We start from the raw sequence: 12,725 nt of genomic DNA, 5'->3' as shown, positions 1-12,725 counted from the left end.
ACACCATCCACCTGCCATCTCAGCACTCAGGAGGTGGGGGCCGGAGGATCAGAAGCTCAAAGTCAACACTGACTATGAACACGTTGGGGGCCAACCTGGGATACATGGGACCCTATCTTAAAACAAGCAGACAAAATCCAAAACTACACAGTATAGTCTAATCCTAAAACTCTGACATGTTTGCAGATTAGATATCAAACAATGGACCCATTTCGACCTGCTCCAACAAATTTATTGAGTTTTTTTGTTTGTTTGTTTTTGAAACAACATATTCTTGTTCTCCTTCCTAAAAGAAAGCACCATGCATTTATGTGTGCTGTGAGCCATGGACTAGGTCTGCACAGCACAGAAGCTGGCTGCATCTTTGGAGAATGGGTCCCAAAAATCCCAAGGAAGAGCAGAACTGGAGGTGACGATTGTGGGAGGGCCATGTGGCCATGAGAGCTACACAAAGGGTTTCTCAGGCAGGTAGGCAGGTCAGCTGAGCAAGAAGAGAATGACAAACCCAGAGGCACTGAACAGGTGCCCCAAGCAAACAAGGAAATTAAATATGCCAAGAAACTACAATTAGATGAACTGTTTTTCTCACATCCACCAGAACAGCCGAGGCGTGGTGCCTAGATCAGCAGCCAGGGGTGGGGACGTGGCACCCACATCAGCAGCTAGGGTGTGTGTGTGTGTGTGTGTGTGTGTGTGTGTGTGTGTGTGTGTGTGGTGCCTACATCAACAGTACTGGAATCTCAGTCTGTTTCTGGCTGCTGCAACAGAATACCTGAGGCTGGGAGCTGTATAGACAGAAATCTGTTTCTCACAATTCTGGAGCCTGGGAAAGCTAAGGCTCTGGGTGTGTCCACTGAGCATCTGGTGAGGACTTTCAGGGAGAGCTTACTCCTATGCCGAGCCTATCCCAGAACAGATGATGGCATTGCCCTATGCCTAAAGGCAGAGGCTTCTGTGACCTAGCCACCTCTATAGGTTTCACCTCCCAGTATAGTCACAGTGACCAGTAAATCTCAACCTAAGTTCTAGAAGGGGACATCCAAATCAAACCACTGGCTGAACCTCCTGGACTTGCACAGATCCCTTCCTCATCCTTCACTCCTGGGTTTCTTCCCTTCTCAAGTGAGGGCAATGATGGACCCAGTGGAGGGAGAACAAGAGTGAAATAACACAGAGAAGGCACTTGGGATAATGCCTGGAGTTACCTTCTTCAACACAGGGCATTCATTTTTGTTTTGTTTTTTTTTTTCACCTAAACATTCTAGGTCACCATTGTTCCGTCCAATGTGTCATCTATGAATCCATTTCCAACCTGTCAGGGCTGCTGACAACAGCCACTATCTCTCCCAGCTGTCACAGATAGTGTCTTCCCCCCCCCCCCCAAGTATCACCAAGAGCCTATTTGTTTATGACACTGTGCTGGGTGCTAGCTAAACAAGCCCCCAGGGGTCCTCAAGAAACACATAGCACACAAAGGAAGAGAATGACAAACCCAGAGGCACTGAGCAGGTGCCCCAAGCAAATGAGGAAATTAAATATGCCGAGAAAGTACAATCAGAAGAACCGTTTTCTCACGTTCTCACTAACCACCACTTATCCACCCCACACACCACTCTGCAGAATGATTTACTGCATTTCGTAGACAATGGAACCAGGAAATGGATCTACTGCAAGAGGAACATCTGGAGCAGGGTGGGGCCTCTTCCTGTATCACTCTTCCATTCTGCATTAGAGGCAGGAGGCCTTGGCTAGGGTTGGAGTCAGCTGGTCTGCATGTCCACGCCACAGAGACAAATTATGATACAGAAAGCCCATTTGTGTTTAATACTAATGAAAGATAAAGGGGAAATGAAATTGGCTATTGCATAGAAAAGAACTGGCATGTGGTAGCTGAAGCCACTGACAAGCAGGGTGTTCAAAGGCGGAGGTCCTGGGGGCTGTGTCTGGTCCTTCACTCTGTCTCACTGCACTTCCTCCTGGCCCACTAGAGTCCTGTATTTTCTCCCCCTTTGTAGTCTTCAAAAGAAATAATGGGGAAAGTAAAGCCAGCACAGGCAACCAAGCAAGGAGACCCTGAAAGGGTAACAGCAAAGAAGCCAAGAGAAGAAATTTCTAGAACAATGTAGCGACCATGTGCACAGGGTGGATGGGTTTAGTAAAATGTGGTCAAAAGGGTTCCCCGCCCCTAGGCTGTATAAATTCATTGGGGAAGCTTTAAGGAGTAGTTGGGAGTGGGAGTCTAGAATGTTCTTCATAGGTGTTTGTGAGGAAGAATCAGGAAAGGTGAGGATGGCTGTGAGAGATGAACAATAGGGAGCAGAGCATGACAAAGAATAAATTGAAAATAAAATTCCCTGAAAGCCACATACAAAGAACAGAGTCCAAGAGATTTGGAAGAAACAAAAACAGAATGAGAAAAAGGTTAGATTCGGGCAGTTATTTTTTATTTGTTTGTTTTTGTTTTTAACTGTATATGACCCAAAACTACAGAATACCAAAATTGGAAACAAAAAGACAACAGAATTATGTCTCCATAAGTTTTTGAATGGATTTCTGAGTTTAGATTTTGTCCTTAACTCAAATATCAGTCAAGTGAAAGAGTAAGACGAATATGTTTAGATACTTAAAATCTCAAAAGGTACCACTTCCTAAAGATACCATGAGGTGTGTGTCACCGGAAACAGGGAAGAAAAGTCACATGCCCTAGAATCAAAGTGATCCAGCCAGAAGCAAGCAAAGAGAAAACTCAGAATCCCAGCAGTGTTTTGGGCCAGTTAAAAATGAGGCAGGCAGCTCCCAATAGAGCAAAGGGCTCAATGGTGGCATAATTGTATGTCTATGGATATAGAAAAGCTGAAATAAAAGCATAATCAAGAAACACAAGAAATTTTTAATGAGAAATAGTGTAAGGCCGGGTGGTGGCATACCTTTAATCCCAGCACTTGGGAGGCAGAGGCAGACAGATCTATGTGAGTTCGAGGCAGCCTGGTCTACAGAGCGAGTGTCAGGACAGCCTCCAAAGTTACACAGAGAAACCCTGTCTCAAAAAACAAACAAACAAACAAAAAACTAGTGTACTATCTGGCAGAGATGTGAGCAATACATCCATGTTAAACATGCTTTTAAATGACTAGGGATTTGATTGAAGGTGTATCTATTTCTGAATTAGTGGAGAGAATAGGAAGTAAAGAGATTGTGTCTATCATGGATGAACACAGGTGAACACAGGGCTAGAAAATGCATAAGAGTTGGGGTGGGGCAAAGAACAGAGTAATTTGGGCTGTAAATCTTTTGGAACAATTTGGATCTTAAAACTCCCTTTTACATTTTTATTGCACTTATTGTGTGTGCGTGTGTATGTATGCATGCTTGCCATAAAGCACATGAGGAAGTCTAAGGACAACTGGCAGGAATTGCTTCTCTCTTTTCCTACGTGTGGATTGTGGGGATTGAACTCAGGTCATCAAGGTTGGCATCCAGTGCCTTTGGCCGGGTCGACTCTCATATGATACTTTGATAAAACAAAAAAAAATAATGATAAAATAAAAAGGATGTGTCTACTATTCTAGATGACATTTATTAGTGTCTCCATTTACTTTAGAACCAAGATATTAGGATGTTTCCTGAAATCTCAAAAGTGTCCCTTGCCAACATCCTGGGGGTGTTTTCATTGCAATATAAATGACAGCTCACACTAACATTTTCCCAAGGACTCAACTTAAAGTGTCTTTCCTCAGCATAGTAAAACTCCTGGGGTTAATGGGCTTCTTCACACATCATTTATGTTGTATTGGCTAATGTACAACAGCAGAAGCAAATGAACTAAGACTCCAGGAAGTTCCACTCATCCTTGCTAAGTGGACTATCAGTCACATGTTCAGTGAGAGGTGCCACAATTAAGAAAGAGGCAGCCCAAAGGGGACTAAGAGGCTGGCAGCATCTCAGGTGCAGATAACAGAGTGTAAGCCAGGGGTGTCTAAGATTTGCTGGGCTACAAGAGGGTTTGCTCCTAGCATTTGGCTCCCTGAAAATGGGTTCTCATAGTCCCAGTCATGGGTGGATCTGAAAGACACTGGAAAGAATCAAGTAAAACCCTTTCATCTTACCAATGAGAAAAATGGATTGACAAATCACAGAGGCCTTCTGTAGTCATTCCTGGTTGAGCACAAACTTCAGACAGATAATACCAGAAGCCACGGCCTCACCAGAAACACTTTTTCCTTATTTAACCATCAAGAGATTGCATTACAGGCTAAGTATGGGGAAAGGCAACAGTCACTCTAGACACAGTGTTTTCCTACCAAGAGTCCATGCCAAAATTGGTAATTTAATGAGAAGTGGAGATTCCCCAAACATGTGTACTATTTACACTAGAACTCATCTGTTGTGTTTGTGAGTTAAACAGGACTGGATCTTGTGTATAAACTTCATTCAATTAGTGCCTCACCACCTGGTGCACTTAGCCATACCTATAATTAAGGAGTCTGAGGTTTTGTTGAATTCTTCTACATCGTTTGTTGGAAATGTGCTACAGGCAAATATGGACTCTGGTCACTACAGAAACTAAGGCTTCTACTTCTATACATTGATGAAGATTCATGTAATCCCACTTGAATTTTAAAAAGTTAACACAGAGTAAAAGCCCTGCTTTGAGGACTGGAGAGATGACCCAGTAGGTATGGCATTTGTTGCCTTGCAGAGGACTGACCCGCACAGCTTGTATGTCCAACTCCTGGGGAACATTCGCCCTCTTCTGGTCTCTATAGGCACCTTCACACAGGTGTATTCATCCACAGACATGCATATAAATTTAAATAAAATAAAAACATTGTAAATACTTGCTTTTCCTATCCCTGGGTGAATCTGTCTATGACTCTTAGTAACGCCAAGGTTTTAATGATTTATGATATTGCCTTCACAGAATTGCAAATTCTAACTAGATCATAATCACTGGTCCCCCAAACACAGAATGATTGGTTCCCTCATAGAACATTAATTAATTCTTTAGGCAAAGGCTCCTTTTACAAGAGTGCACGTTTTGCTTGTTTGTCACTGACGCAACCAGTCACATTTGCATTTATTTGTTCGTGTGTGTGTGTGTGTGTGTGTGTGTGTGTGTGTGTGTGTGTAATTTGTGTGAACAGTGCTGACATGAACATTCTAAACATGTCCACTAAATAAATGGCAAAAATTCTTCTAACATACACATAAAAATAGAATTGTTGAGTCAAAGGACATAGTGACATTCTGCTTTATAAAACAATGCCAAGTTCATTTTCCAAAGAGATGGCAGCAAATCCCACTCTCATGGTATGAGAGGCTCTGTTTCCCCACAAGTCATTGCTGGTACTCAGTAACACAGATTTCCTCATTTTTGCCAGTTTAGTGGGAGTCAGATAGTGTGTCATCATGATCTAATTCACACTTTCCCTGTTGCTAATGAGGATGAGCATGTTTGAGTGTTTTTAGATTGTCTGCCACCTGGCTCCTAATACTTTTAGGCAATTCACTTCATAGCGCTGCTTATCAAAACTATGTGGCAGCCCCCAAACCTTGTTTAGGAGGAGGGAAAATGCACAGAAAACACTAGGTGACTCAGTTCCCTCTTGCTTCATGTTGATGACGTTGCTGTTGATTCTGCAATCAACTCCTTCCCCACTGAACAGTAGTAGCCTGTGGCTCTGGAGTGGAGCTCCACTCAAAAGGTGGCTTCCCGTAGGGTAAGGGGATTCCAATTGTCCTGCCCTCAGCTGGCTTAGGATGTAGATGGTATCCAGGTAACCAAGTCTGTCTCAAGTGACACAAAGAGAAGACTATTTCCTTAGCATCCTAACCCTTCCTTATCATCAGAAGTTGTGATGGGGAGTAAAGATCTTCCCTATGTAGGGATGAAAAGAAAGTATATAGATCCAATTCAGTCATGAGACAGAGCAGACAGACAGGTAGGTCCTTGACCACATCACTGAACTGCCAAGTGAGCAAACATCAAAACTCCATTTCTCTGGGTAATAATATATCCCAAACAATAAATTCCTTTGTCACATACCCATATAAATCTGGCTTTCTTTTTCCCTCAACCAAAAACATCCTTATACAAGCATAACAAACCTGTGACCCATGAATAGCATTCTAAACCCTTGTAGGGAGCTGACCAATAGCAACAGATACACACATGTAGGAAAAAACTAAACGTCTTTTGAGCGCCATGTTGGAATCTGGCCAAGTGATATGAAGTGGGGCTCAGACAGAGGGATAGCACTCGGGATCTGGAGTGTCAAGCAAAAGCATGGTATCAGGGTGGGCTTTTCAAGCCAGTCATACAGGAAGAATGACAATCTAAGTGTAAAATCAAAACTAACTCCTGACCCCTGCTACAGAAAAAGCCACTAGTTCCACAGGCCAGAGAAATACTCAGATGAAGATCTCATATGAGGGCGTCTGCACCCAGAGCTAGTTCAGCTTGCACTTTCCAAAAAAAATCAAACAATATTGACTTTCAGGATGGGAGCAGCTGGCGGGTAGAGGCTCTCTGAATGTGAACACGCTCCGTTAACAACTGAGTCCAAACACACAAAACAAGAGCCCGTGTGGTTTCAAATCCCAGTGCTCTGAAATACCATGTACCTAATCATAGGCTAGAAATGTAATCTCGAGGAGGAGGAAGAAGGACAACAACAAAATCCAAAGATGCAACTAAATCTGAATAGGACAGATTCCTGGAATCCTTTCTCTTCCCCTTGAAGGAGACCACAAATGATTGATGTCTCCACCCCAATCTCATTATTTAAAGTTTGTACATTTTAATTTTCAAAACTAGCCTAAGCAATAAATAGCACTGTTGTCTTTGCAAACTTTAGAAATCACACAAAGTATGTCAATTATTATTATTATTATTATCACTATTATCATTATTATTATTAATTTTGCTGAGGGAACAGATGTAGAGGAAGGAGGAAGAAAAACAGGGGAAAAGGCAAGCAAACAGGAAGTCCAAAAGGAGTCTAGCCAACACTGTATTGCTTCTGCAAGAGAATAAGTTGGAGTATGAAGTAGGTGCACTGAGAAGGGAAAAATCCGAGTTTCCATGGTTAGCTCTTTTTTCAGCATTACCTGCATTGGTGCTGTCCAGGACAACAGCCCCAGAGAAGAAACCACACTAAATGTGGTCCTCCAGATGACACTGCCCAGGACAACGGCTCCACGGAAGAAACTGCACTAAATGTGGTTCTCCTGATACACTAGATAATGACCTTGTTATAGTCCTCATAATGGGCTTCCTCTTCCTGGAAACTGCAGTCTACTGAGTTTCTAACCAAGAAACATCTGCTTGGGGTTTTGAAGGGTTGCTAAGGACAGGGTTTTAAAAGGTGGAAAAGTAAGCAAGTTCCTTATTCACATCTTCCTGGAAATGCACAGTACTTAATACTGAAGCAATTTGAAAGGAGGGGAGGCATTTGAAGTGCCTGGTGTTCTTTACCTAAGCAGAGGATGGATTCCACTGTCATGGGCCACTTTGTTCTTGAGTAATGAGTGGGGGGTGGCATTGTGTCTGTGGCTCCCAGAATAAGAACGAAGTTATATCTACACTCCACAAAATAGCCACAAGCAAATTAAACCAAGAGTTGCAATGCTCCTGTTTGCAAGGGCTTCCTATCTCATCACTGGCCCAAGCCAAGTTCATGTTCACCCTGCAACTAGAGTCTTGCAACAGTGTCTTTATTTCCTTGTCTCTGCTCTTTCTCTACGTCGTACTCCGCACACCCAGATAAAATGAGCTTTTCAAAATGACTTCCTATTATAATCAGAACAAATCAAATGTCCTCAGTAGAGTGGGCAAGGCCCTTGCTGATCTGCCACACCACCTCTCGAGGTCATTTTCCAATCACTCCCCACTTTGTTGGATAAACCAGAGACGGCGACCTTACTATTCCTGAATATGTTAAGATCATTTGCAACACATGAGCTTTTGTCTCTCCCTCAGATAAGAAGCCAATCCCTCACTTCTCTCTAATTTCTTCTCAGTGTCATCTCCTCAAAAGGCCTTCCCCTCCCTTTCTCTTCCTGAGTCAGCCTGATCTGTTCACCTCATGACTTATCCGTCACCCCCCCTTCTTAATTTTCTTTTGTCACCCACAGTGATCTGATGTTATATTACACATGTGTCTATGGACTTGCTTACTGTCTGATATTCTAGAATACTAGCCACCTGCAGACAGGGACTTTGTCTCAGTAATTGCTAAATCCCTTAATAGATTTAAAATAACACCCCAGAATAACACCCAACCCTCATTAAATATTTGTTGAATGACTTACTGAAGGAGTGAATGGGTTTCTTGGCCTCCTATGAGCTGCCAGTGTAGGAATCACAAAAGTCAAATCAATCCCTTTTTTTTTCTAATGAACACTCTAGATTCTTAAACTTAGCAGGTGGCTGGCTGGAGCTGAGGACAATTCAGACCCCAAATACCAGTGCATGATGGGACACAGAACCCTGTCACAATGCTTCTCTCTTCCTGGGAGCAAATCTTATAAAGAAATCTGTGGGAAAGGCAAAAAGTTGCAATTTTTGGTGAGGGAAGCTCCAGACCACTGGTCTTAGACTAAATGCTGCTTGCTATGAACTGAAGGTGTGTTGTCCTTCCAAAGTAGATGTACTGAAACTCTAACTCCAATGAGTGGCCTTAGGAGGAGCAGCCTTTTGGATGTGGCCATGAGAGTGGACCACTCACAGTGTCTTTATAAGCAGAGAAAGAGGTAAGGATGATCTTTCTTGGCCAAATGGCAATGCAGTTATAATATGGTCATAGGCAAACCAGTAGTAGCCATCAAGAGACACTGACTCACTGGAGCCTTGAGCCTGGACCCCGGACTTCTGAACTCCAGAATCATAATGACAGGTGACTGTGTCTTTTTTCCCCACCTCCACAGTCCATTGTGTTTTGTTCATAGAAACAGAACAATACCCTCTATTGGACACCATCCAACCATAGACAAGAACAGTGTCAATCACAATTCTACTTTACCCAAAGTATAAAGAAACCAAATGGATCTAGTTAATATGATGCACATGGGGTCCACACCTGAACAGCCACTCCTGCAGAACAGTCCCTGGATTTGGTGCAAAAGCAACACAGACGAGAGCCACAGGCAGCTTTAATCTATTACTAAAGCCCCCTTTAAATTAGCAGAGATTTTGTGCTATTCTTCACTTGAATTTGTATTATAATCTCAATTTTTGTGCACCGTAAGAAATAGAGGTGTGGTGAGACTGAACAAAATGCCTGCTTTGGGTTCCAAAAAGATTTCTAAGAGACCCCAGAGATAATGTGCCTTAAATACTTTTACAGATAAAAAGCAATGAGTTGTGCAAATATTATCTGTAGTGGCACTTACGTTTCTGCACCCAGTCACTTGAACAACTTTGACTTGGATGTGACCCCAAATTCTGAGTTGGAGGATGCAAATGCTCCCTATGACAGACAGACTGACCAATTAGACAAATATTCTCCCTCCTAAGTGCATGCTTCCCCACCTCTGCCTAGGAGCGCTCTTCACAACACCCTTTTCAGCCACCGATGTCAGGGCTATGCTCACCACACTATCTGTGTGTTCACTACACTATAAATGTGCTCACTACACTATATGTGTGCTCACCGCACTACATGTGTGCTCACCACACTATATGTGTGCTCACCACAGGGGTGCATCAAACTGTCACCTCTCCGGGTCTACACTTCTCTCAAATCTTTACGGCTCACGTGAATGTCCTCCATTCCTAATGTGTTTTATAACTTTCCAAGTATTTTCACATAACAAGTTCAGAGTGAAGATGGATACTATCCTGAATTACAGATTTTAAAAAGAGCAATGCTTCCTGGATGGAGGGATTAGAGAAGGCCTCTGCCTTCTCCTGCCTTTACTGTGTTTGTCAAGCAATGTTGGGACATTGGTTTTTGCCTCTGATTAGGTTACAGGTTATGAGAAGAGAGAAAACACGTGCCCCAGTGCTAGTCATGGGGTAATTGCTTCGAACTGTTGACAGGGCTGGTAGCACTGAGCCACAGAAATTGGATTCTAGTCCGACTCACTGCTGTATGACTGGGGGCAAATCATGGGGAGACAGAATCTTCGAAGACTGACAAGCTGGTATTGAGATGAAAGCCGGCACTGGCTCAGTGTAATCCACACAACACATGCTCATAGACATCACTGCTTCTGTTGGCATCAAGTGTTTTCCACAGATCTCCAGTTGTCCATGCCCAAATTCGCCCTGGGAATGTGTGGGAGATACTGGCTATTGTGGCTGGGTGGGACCTAAAGCTCCTACCAGTGATTCTCCACCCCCCACTTTTGCTCATGCAGGCTGGATTTTTGCTTTGTGACATAGGACATATCTATCTTACACATTGTTTTCAGTCACTATACCCACAGCAAGGGCAGTCAGGAAGCATAAGAGGAAGTGGTAAATGACTGTCTGAGTCTGGCTTCTGTGACCATTGTAGCAGCCTTTTGACAGTCAAACAAGCTGGTGTCTATCAGATTCCCATGGCCACCATAGCCAAGTACTACAAACTGGGAGACTGAAAACGGTGGAACTGTATTGTCTAGGATATCTGAAGGCTGGCATCCTAAGTTAAGGGTTGCCATGGTTACACTCTGAAGGTATGAAATGATGTTTGCTTGCTTCTTCTAGTATCTGGGGTATACTGGCCATCCTTGGGATTGGCTTATGTCATGATAGCCACATGGCCGTGTTCTCTACATGTCTCTCCATGCCATCTTTCCTCTGCATGTCTGTCCCTGTACTCACATCTGACTAAAGCCCACCCAGATGCATTCGTGTTAACTTATGACATAAATAAGGAGCCTATCTTCAAATGAGGTCATATTCTAGTGGTCCTGGAGGTCACTGCTTCAATGTCAACTTTTTGGAGGGTCAAAATTCACCAATTGGGGGAGAGTACTAGTGACCATTAATGGTGTCAATTTGATAGGATCTTGAGTCACAGGAGATGGAACTCTGGGCATGTCTGGACAAGAGTGTCTCGATTAGGTTAATTGAAGGAAGATCTACCCTAAAGTAGATGACACCATTCCACAGGCTGAGGACCTGGACAGGGTTTGGAGGAAGGAGAAAGTGAGCTGAGCTCATGTCTCTCTGCTTCCTGAGGACACAATGTGAGCAGCCACCTAAGCTCCTTTTGCCATGACTTCCCTGCCATGACAGACTGTACCTCACACTTTAAGCTCAAACAAACCCTTCACTCCTTGTATTGCTTGGGTTGGGTATTTTATCACAGTAATGAGAGGAGTAGCTAATAAGGTGACTTTCTCTCCAGTGTGGAAATGTACCAGCCTCGGGTGGAATTCCTGCACCCTCGACCCATATAGGCCCCAGAGCCCGTGCTCAAAGAAGCTAGTCAGTCAGTCATGGGGAAGCACAGTGGTGGCTGTGCTGGACTTGGAACCACACTAGGAAGATAGAGCTGACAGCCCCACGGTTTGCTGGCTACTGGGCTGTGATTCTTGGCCCCAAGAATAATTAGTGCAAGACAGGAGTATGCTTGATGGAGAACACATAGTTCCACCCATGGAAGATGAGGCACAGGCCTCCCCCTGCAAGTTGCTTGGCTGTAGGGGGACCATTAAAATAGCATCTCATATCTTCATCCTTGACTGGAAGAGATCAACAGGGAGCCAGCCCCACCTTGACTTCATAAGAATGTTAGCTGTTTTATTTGCTGAGTTTGTACAAGTTTGCCAGATAATGCTGACAAGTGTTGCTTGTTTTTAAAACGAATATATGGAGACATTTCAAGTGTTTATCAAGTACCCATGTACCATACTTAACAGTGAAGGACTAACCCCACAGCTGGGGGTTGGCCTTAGAAAACATGAAAAGCTAATGTGAACTTTTAGGGCTCATCCTAGACAAAGCATCTCTAAGATCCCTGTAACCCCTCTTTTGAAAAAATAAATAATAATAATAAAAAACCAGCAAAAGCTGTTATTGGAGCCCACCCCAGAAGCTACACACAAAATGTCAACTCACTAAAAACACACCTACAAAGATGATTATAGTTAATTCAACCATTTTGTATTGAGTTCCAATTGGGTTTTGAGATTTAGAATGAGAAAATGTAAAAGGTTAGCTTGTCATGAACAAATGTCTTTTTGAAAACCTGGCTCATGATGAATACAAGAATTCAGGCTTTTCTTTTGTCTATGTTTTGCACTGAAATCTCCTTTGATCCCCACTCCCATGGAAACACAGCTTTAAAATTATAGGATGCTGTTTTTCAGAAGAGCTTATTTAGTTCAGCAACCCAGAAGCCCATCACGAGGGGCATGGTAGGTGAAGGAGGGAGGGGCATGCTAGGTGGTAATGCCTTATCTGGCCCATGAGACAAGAGCTTGGGCTGCCTGCATCCCACACTGTGAACATCCTGGGTGAAGTTAAAGGAGAGCTCTGCACTCAGCATTTATGGAGTCCCTATCCTAAGGACTGATGGGTCAAAGGTGGCAAAGATGCCATTCCTGTCCTGGGAGGACAGTGGCTTAATAAACACACAGGTGCTGTCTACAGCTTTGAATCTGAACACCGCTCATCTTACCGCTCACAGTGGTGCCTGCTGTGACTTTGTCACACATTAGAGACTTGCTGTTCATCATCCTGTCCTTTAAGTTACACATCTGGCCATATTTTCAACCGTCATCCTGCCTCT

The 12,725-nt window shown here is 43.4% G+C and overlaps 1 protein-coding gene across 2 annotated transcripts in view; it reads right to left on the bottom strand.

Annotated features, from left to right (window-relative positions):
- The window catches only part of Zdhhc14 (zinc finger DHHC-type palmitoyltransferase 14), a 235,773-nt gene that overhangs the window by 131,720 nt on the left and 91,328 nt on the right, over positions 1 to 12,725 (bottom strand). The gene's annotated exons all lie outside the window — the stretch shown is intronic.

Source organism: Cricetulus griseus, chromosome 2 (assembly GCF_003668045.3).
Source record: "Cricetulus griseus strain 17A/GY chromosome 2, alternate assembly CriGri-PICRH-1.0, whole genome shotgun sequence".
NCBI classification, from domain to species: Eukaryota; Metazoa; Chordata; class Mammalia; order Rodentia; family Cricetidae; genus Cricetulus; species Cricetulus griseus.
This window is presented reverse-complemented; position numbering and strand designations above follow the sequence as displayed.